The sequence below is a fragment of the Nicotiana tomentosiformis genome, chromosome 4 (assembly GCF_000390325.3).
Source record: "Nicotiana tomentosiformis chromosome 4, ASM39032v3, whole genome shotgun sequence".
Taxonomy (NCBI): Eukaryota; Viridiplantae; Streptophyta; class Magnoliopsida; order Solanales; family Solanaceae; genus Nicotiana; species Nicotiana tomentosiformis.
In genome coordinates, this window is record NC_090815.1 from 111,560,078 (window position 1) to 111,568,539 (window position 8,462).

Here is an 8,462-nt window from a genome sequence, read left to right on the forward strand (position 1 = left end):
AAAGTTTTATTGCGTAAATAGGAGAATATTTTACTAGGTGAAAAAATATATATTATTATGACAAAAAACATTTATCGAAGAAATATTATTGACTTGATACGAATTTTATTTAAGAAACAAATGAAGATTTTACAAAAATTCTAAGTTGGATGTCGATTTCAGAAAATTTAAAGTTTATCTAACAATAATAGACAATAGACGAATGTATGCAGCTACTGCTATCAGGGGATAAGGTTATTAGACTTTTTCTTTCAAAAAAAAAAAAAAAAAAAGGACTTAAAATTGGCTGTCAATTGGTTCAAGTATTGAAGATACTTTTTTTCAAAAGATAAATTAGCATCTAGTGAAGTGGGAAAGTGATAAAGATGTCAAGCTGTTCAAATTCACTAGCAGTTAATGCAAGTTCACAAACTCAACCAAGAAAAGAAGACAGAGTGAAATCTGCTGTATTTCTATCACCAAAGTTTGAGCTGAAACCAGGATCAGTTGCTAACAAATTTTACTACAACATAGATTTCCCTAAAGGCCATATTGCTATAAAAGATTTTCATGCTGAAGTAGTTGATGAGGCAGGGAATTCTGTACCCTTATACGAAACATATCTTCACCACTGGGTTGTTGTAAGATATTATCAACGAAAAGGCGTGGAATTCAACGTATCAGATTTCATTGTTAAGAGAAGTTCAGGGATGTGCAATGGTGTTCTTAATCAGTATTTTGGCCTAGGATCCGAGACGCGAATAACAGCCACATATGTTCCAGATCCTTATGGAATAGAAATTGGTAATCCAGCTGAAGTACATAATGGATACGAGGAGAGATGGTTGGTCAATATACACGCGATTGATACACGTGGAGCCGAAGATAAAATGGGATGTATTGAGTGCAGGTGTGATCTTTATAATGTTACAAAGGATGAAAATGGCCGAAAAATAGAGCCAGATTATATTGGAGGCATGAGATGTTGTTACGACGAAATGAGATGTAGGGTAAAACAAGGGTTCAAAGGTAAGAAGAAAAGCATGTACCTGAAGTATACTGTGAAGTATATTGATTGGGATGCCTCCATTGTACCTGTCAAGATTTATATATTTGATATCACGGATACAATTACATTGAAAAAGCCGCAAAACTCAACAGCAACCGCGCCAAAACATAACTGCAAGGTGTGAGCACTTTCCTATCATGTGTTATTTTCTTCATCTATATAAATTTGGTAAACCACTGAATATCATACTTGAAGGGAGCCTTGGCGTAACTGGTAAAGTTGCTGCCATGTGACCAGGAGGTTACGGGTTCGAGCTGTGGAAACAGCCTCTTGCATAAATGCAGCGTACAATAGATCCTTCTGGTCTAGCCCTTCAACGGACCTCGCGCATAGCGGAGGCTTAGTGCACTGGACTGCCTTTTTACTGAATATCTTACTTAATATGCACATGATCCAGTACACAGGGTAATCACACGAATGAATGATATTTTTGTTCATATTAATCATAGCTCTTTGCTACCTAATTCTGTCTGGCTAATAATATCAGGCAATTAATTTCCTGATTTCAGATTGAATATCAAGTGGAGTCATGTTCTGCGGGCGCTGTTGCAAATGTTGGTTGCACTCAAACAAATAAGATGAGTGTATCTTTTCCTAGTGGAGGAGATGTTATATATGGAGTTGCTCACCTACATGTAGGAGGAACTGGTTCAACCCTCCACGGAGAGGTACTCTGAGCTATTTTATTTTGTTTCTTTGGTCATGTTATAACGGTAAAGTTATTTCCGTGTGACTTATAGCTCACGGGTTCGAGCCGTGGAATCAGCCATTGATGCTTGCATCAGGGTTGACTGCCTATATCACACCCTCTTGGGTGCGGCCCTTTCCCGATGGTCATGATATAACAGATTTACAGACACCTTAACTTACTTTGCTTATTTGAGCTGCAACAAACTATGGTGTTGATGATTTTCTTGTATTTCTTTTTCGGCTGAATTGGTATAGGATGGACGCGTCATATGCTCATCTCACCCAATTTATGGGAAAGGAAAGGTACCAGGAAATGAAGCTGGTTACATAGTTGGGATGTCTACTTGTTATCCTAAACCTGGCTCTATCAAAATATTGGAAGGGGAGACTGTAACTTTAATATCAAATTATAGCAATGCCCAAAGACATACTGGAGTTATGGGGCTGTTCTATATATTGGTTGCTGAATCATCACCAAAGCCTAATTCTACCCTACATTCTACAGATATTAGAGTAATATCTTTAACTCATTAAAAATATTATTAGCAACTTCTATCAGTAGACACTTCATTCTGGCATTAATTTATTACTTTTATTTTCTTGTTTCTGCAGACAGGTGAGAATGTAATATTACGCACAGCTGTTGGGGCCTCGGCAGTGTCTGGAATTGGGTTACTTGTTGTTGCTGGTGTAATGTATCAACGTCGAAACAAAGACAAGAAGGATATGGCTCTATACAGATGGAGCATATGTAAACTTTTACCCTGTTTTACAGATAATAAAAGTTTGTAAGGAAATCTTTTTCCTACATGCAACTATAGTGCACTATTACAACTCCATATACTGTCATTTTACAAGACAACAAAGTATTGAAAATTATAAGATTTTGATTTATTCTAAATGAGAAGTACTATGTGTGTGTGTATAAAGCCTAAATATGTCTTTGGGGGAGCCTAAATATGGCACTAGGCAGGGGAGAAGCTTCATACTGACCACCCTTTGTCGAAACATTATATGGGAAAAAATATTAGGTTCTAGAGATATATAAAATATTTTGAATACCCTTTGTTGGGAATTTTTTCCCCCCACTTTTTTCAAGTTTAAACACTCTTAGATAAATTCATGGCTTCGCTACTGACAAGAGAGGTTATGTATCTGTCTCGTGCGATATTCTACTCTTTATACATTCATAGTACACGAGTTATGAAAAAGGATGATGTTGTTGATTACCCTCCCTAGTAGGGGTGTCAATGGATATTTAAAAACTGATTAAACCGACCGAACTGTATCATACCGAACTGATTTTTAGGTTTCTTTTAATAAAACCGTAGGTTTTTATATAAATCGATAACTGTACCGATAATTAGAGTAGATTTTTTATTTTATGAAATAAACCGAAAAAATACTGAACCGTACAGAATAAATTTACAATGTGAAAATATTTATATATTAAGTTTAAAATAATAAAGCATTAAATCTTTCTTGGGCCTTGGAATTATGAAACAGTTACAAGCCAACAAGTATCTTAATTCTCAAACCTATTATGCTACTCTTATTGAAACTAAATTATTTTCAGCATATTCACTAACAAATTACAATGTATTGAATATATTTCCTTTCGTATGATTTAGATTTATCTTTTTGAATATTTAATCTTCTATAGACTTTATTCTTGAGTCCCAGCTTGGTTAATATCTTTACACTCGTGTGATTTATATTTTCATTGTATTTGCTTAATTTCTAATACGTTGTTGTACAATAGTTGATGGATCTATACTCTAGCCATCTTTCATGTTTTCTTAATTCATCACCTTTTAAACTGTAAAAATATCGAGAGAGTTTTGCTAAGTTTTATAAAAGTATGTATGTTATTACATTCTACTTCTACTAGTGACTTTTACATGACATTTAAAAATAATTACCGAAAATTAATAGGAAACAACACCTTCTTATTTCAAGTTCGAAAATATGTGGCTGCAACAAGAAGGGTTCATTGACATGGTGAAAGAGTGGTGGCAAAGTTATTTCATAAGTGGCAGCCCAGATTTTATACTAGTACAAAAATTAATGAATTTAAAAAAGGACATAAGCAATAGGAACAGAGATGTCTATGGCAAAGTAGAAGCAAAAAGAACTAAGGCCTTGGAGGAGCTCTCAGTTTTAGACCAGACAGTAGAAAATAGAGCTCTAACACAAGTTGGGAAGCAAATGGTAGTGAACCTGAAAGTGGAGCTAACGAAATTGGCTAAAGCTGAAGATATCTCATGGAGGCAAAAATCAAGATGCTTGTGGCTTAAAGAAGGAGACATGAACACAAGATACTTCCAAACAATTGCAAACTCACACAGGAGGAACAACAATATTGAAAAGCTCAAAGTGGATAATGAAATAACACATGATAAGGATGTGATCAAAGAAGAGATTTTGAACTATTATCAGAACTTGTACACTGAGAGTGAAACTTGGAGGCCCAGTGCTAATTTTGATGATGTTTCCAGGTTATCAAGTAAAGACAGGGAGATGTTAGAAAAAGTTTTTGAGGAAGAAGAAGTGCATGTCGTTGTCCAGTCAAGTGCTCCAGATAAAGCACCTGGTCCAGATGGATTTACTATGGCATTCTTTCAAAAGACATGGGACTTTATCAAGCCGGAGGTGATAGGGGCGCTCAACCACTTTCACCAGCAGTGTTACATGGTGAGATCATGTAATGCATCATTTATCACTCTGATCCCCAAAAGAAAAGGAGCAATTGAACTCAGAGACTATAGGCCAATTAGTCTCATTGGAAGTGTTTACAAGATTACAACGAAGTTACTAATAGAAAGGTTGAAGAAGGTAATTGGGAGGCTAGTCTCCAACCATTAGAATGCCTTTATTAAACACAGACAAATAACTGATGCAACTCTCATTGCCAATGAGGTACTAGACTGGAGGATTAAAACCAGTGAACTTGGATTTATGTGCAAGCTAGATATTGAGAAGGTTTTTGATCAACTTAATTGGTCTTACCTTATCTCTATTTTAAGGAAGATGGGATTTGGGAAAAAGTGGATCAAGTGGATCAGATTTAGTATTTCAACAGTGAAATACTCAATTATAGTCAACAGAGGACCTGTGGATTTTTTCTCTCCGCAGAAAGGGATAAGGCAGAGAGATCCATTATCACCTTTCCTTTTCATCCTAGCCATGGAGGGGCCGAGCAAAATATTGAAAAAGGCCAGTCAAATGCAATGGATCCAATGTTTCAGTGTTGGTTCAAATGATGAGAACACTGTCAAAGTATCATATCTACTATATGCCGATGATACTTTGATCTTCTGTGAGGCAGAAAAATCTCAAATGCTATACTTGAATCTAACTCTACTGTTATTTGAGGCTTTATCAGGGCTACATGTCAACAAGTTAAAAAGCATTATCTATCTGGTAAACAATGTGCCAAACTTAGAGGAGTTGTCTAATATCATGTGTTGTACCATTGGAGCACTTCCTACGACCTATCTAGGTCTCCCATTGGGGGCTAAATTCAAGAGTTGTGAGGTATGGAATGGAGTCATTGAGAAATTTGAGAAGAGATTAGCATCATGGCAGATGCAATATCTATCAATGGGTGGTAGGTTAACTTTCATAAATAGTGTGCTTGATAGTATCCCTACATATCACATGTCTTTGTTTCCCATTCCCAAAAAGGTGCTAAATCAACTAGACAAGATCAGGAGGAATTTCTTATGAGAGGGGAACAACAGCTCTCATAAGTTCCACTTGATAAGGTGGAACAAGGTCATGCAACCAAAATACAAAGGAGGTCTGGGCATTAGAGACTTAACCATCCACAATAAAAGTTTGCTAATGAAATGGTTATGGAGATATGGCACAAGTGATTCAACCTCTTGAAGGAGGTAATCAACGCCAAGCACGGGAAGAGAGATAATTGGAGCACTAAAATTGCCATTGCATCTTATGGGGTTGGGCCATGGAAGTACATCAGCAAACTTGGACATGAATTTGTCCAGAATGTTCACTACAAAGCAGGGAATGGAGCACATATTAAATTTTGGAAAGACAAATGGATGAGCAATACCCCACTCATATTTGAACACCCCGCCATTTTCCAGATTGTCCTTGATAAGGATTCCTCCATTGCCCATAATAGAATTGGCAATATTTGGAATGTGCACCTCAGAAGATCTATACAAGATTGGGAAAATGGACAGTTTGATGGATATGTTAGCCAGAGTGGAGGTCTTCACCATCGATGAGAATCTATCTGACACTATGAAGTGGGGGAACAAGGGCATCTTTACAGTGAAAGAATGCTATAACTACATATGTACTCAGAACTAGGTATTTGACTCAGACCCTTGGCCATGGAGACTAATATAGAAGACCAAACTACCCACCAAGGTTATTTGTTTCAGCTGGATTGCTCTATATGAAGCCTGCTTAACATAGGGCAATCTCAATAGAAGAGGCTTTCAACTGGTCAACAAATGCTACATGTGTAAGGAAAGCTCAGAGAATGTCAGTCACCTGCTCTTGCATTGCCCAGTTGCCACTGATATGTGGGATATGTTTTTTTGTCTTTTCGGCTTGAACTGGTCATGCCATTATATATTAGAGAGGCATACACAAGCTAGAGTCTTTGGAAAGTTGATAAGGCCATCAAGGAGATCTGGTTAATAATTCCTGTAGTTATTTTTTGGAGTTTGTGGAATGAAAGGAACCAAAGATGATTTGATGGAATCTCAACTCCAAATCACACTCTTAAAGCTAATTGTTTGCTCACCCTTTTTAGCTGGGTTAAGTTAACCCTTGTAATTAGCACTGACCACCTTTTGGAGTTTGTTAGCTCCTTAATTATAGTTTAGCACATCCTAAAAGGGCTTACAAACTCTTGTTTTTCTGTATTTTTGTCTTCTAATTTTGTAACTATTTCATCTACTTGATGTCTTTCTAATGAAATACATTACTTCATCAAAAATAATTACCGAAAATTAACCGAACCGTACCGATACCGAAAAGAAACCGACATGCTTGGGATGGTTTTAAAAAGTATCAATATGAGAAATTGCTGGAGCTGCTGGTAATTTAGGAAAGAAAAAATGTAACTGGAAAATGGGATAACTTGTGCTCAAATATTTTAAATAAGAATTTTAAAAGAAATGCCCAAGCGCTATATGGTTGCGGCATGCAGCCCGATCCAATATTGTTGCGGCGTGCAACCCAATCCAATATTGTTGCGGCATACAACCCGATCCAATATTGTTGCGGCGTGCAATCCGATCCAATAATATATATATAGCCCAAAGGCTCGTTGCGGCGTGCAACCTGATCTATATAAAATATAATCAATATAATATGTTGCGGCGTGCAGCCCGATCTGAAAATATCACTCTCACTCAGGCCCTCGGCCTCACTCAGTCACCAATCTCTCCAGTCTCACTCAGGCCCTCGGCCTCACTCAGTCATCAATCTCTCCAGTCTCACTCACGGGCTCACAATGTCATGAAACTAGCCCGACAACAATGGTATGATGTATCAATAAATAATATCTGAGACTGAGATATGATATGAATGCATGGATATGACTGAGTATGAAATATCAATGAAATAAGTGAGATGACAGTAAGAAACGACCACTATGGGTCCATACAGTATCGGCATAATGCCTAAACATGATATCTAGCATGATTGACAGCTTAACTACTTTATCACATGGTGAAAACACGGATATCAACAATGTAGGACCACTATACAGTGCCATGGGAAAAACAGAGTCTCAATTAACATGGTGCACGCCCATACGCCCGTCACCTAGCATGCGTGTCACCTCAATACCAATCACATAACACGTATTTCGGAGTTTCATACCCTCAGCACTGAGATTAGAAGAGTTACTTAACTCGAACAAGCCAATTCTAACACCGAGCAAGCCAAGCGATGCTCCAAAATGCCATCTCGCGCGTTTCGACCTCCGAACGGCTCAAAAACTAACCAAAAAATAACTCAAATACATCAAACAAGCTAAAGGAACCAATCCCGATCAAAAAGATCAAATCTTGAATAAAAAGCCCAAAATCGGTCAAAAGCCCAACCCGGACCCGAACCTCGGAACCCGACAAAATTTACAAAATTCAATAACCCATTTAATTACGAGTCCAATCATACTAGTTTCACTCAAATTCAACCCTAATTCGATGTTCAAACCTCAAAAATTCATATTATGAAACTTTAGGCCAAAACCCCAAATTTCCTCTATAAAATTCACAAGCCAATTACCAAAAACGAAGGTAGATTCATGAAATATACCCAAAACCGAGTAGAGAATATTTACCCCAATTCATATGATGAAAATTGCCTCAAGAATCGCCTCAATCCGAGCTCCATAGCTCCCAAAATGAAGAAAGAACCAAAGCCCTCGATAATATAGCTTCTGCCCCAGCGATTCCGCATTTGCGGATAATTCGTCGCATCTACGGTAAAAACTTCGCTTCTGCGAAAATAGCCTTGCCCAGCAAACCCCGCACCTGCGGAACAATTTTCGTTTCTGCGCACTCGCGGGTGCGACTCCTCCTCTGCATCTGCGATGACCTCCAGCCAAGCTTGCTATGCTTCTGCGGCCAATTGTCCGCATCTGCGCCCACTCTTCCGCAGATGCGGAAACACCAGAACCAGAAATCTTAGCAAAAAATCCAAAATGCAATGAAATGATCCGAACCTCGTCCGA

The 8,462-nt window shown here is 37.7% G+C and overlaps 1 pseudogene; it reads left to right on the forward strand.

The window, feature by feature from the left end:
- Positions 1–365: 365 nt before the first annotated feature.
- LOC104110898 (uncharacterized) lies at positions 366–2,581 on the forward strand (annotated as a pseudogene).
- Positions 2,582–8,462: the final 5,881 nt, after the last annotated feature.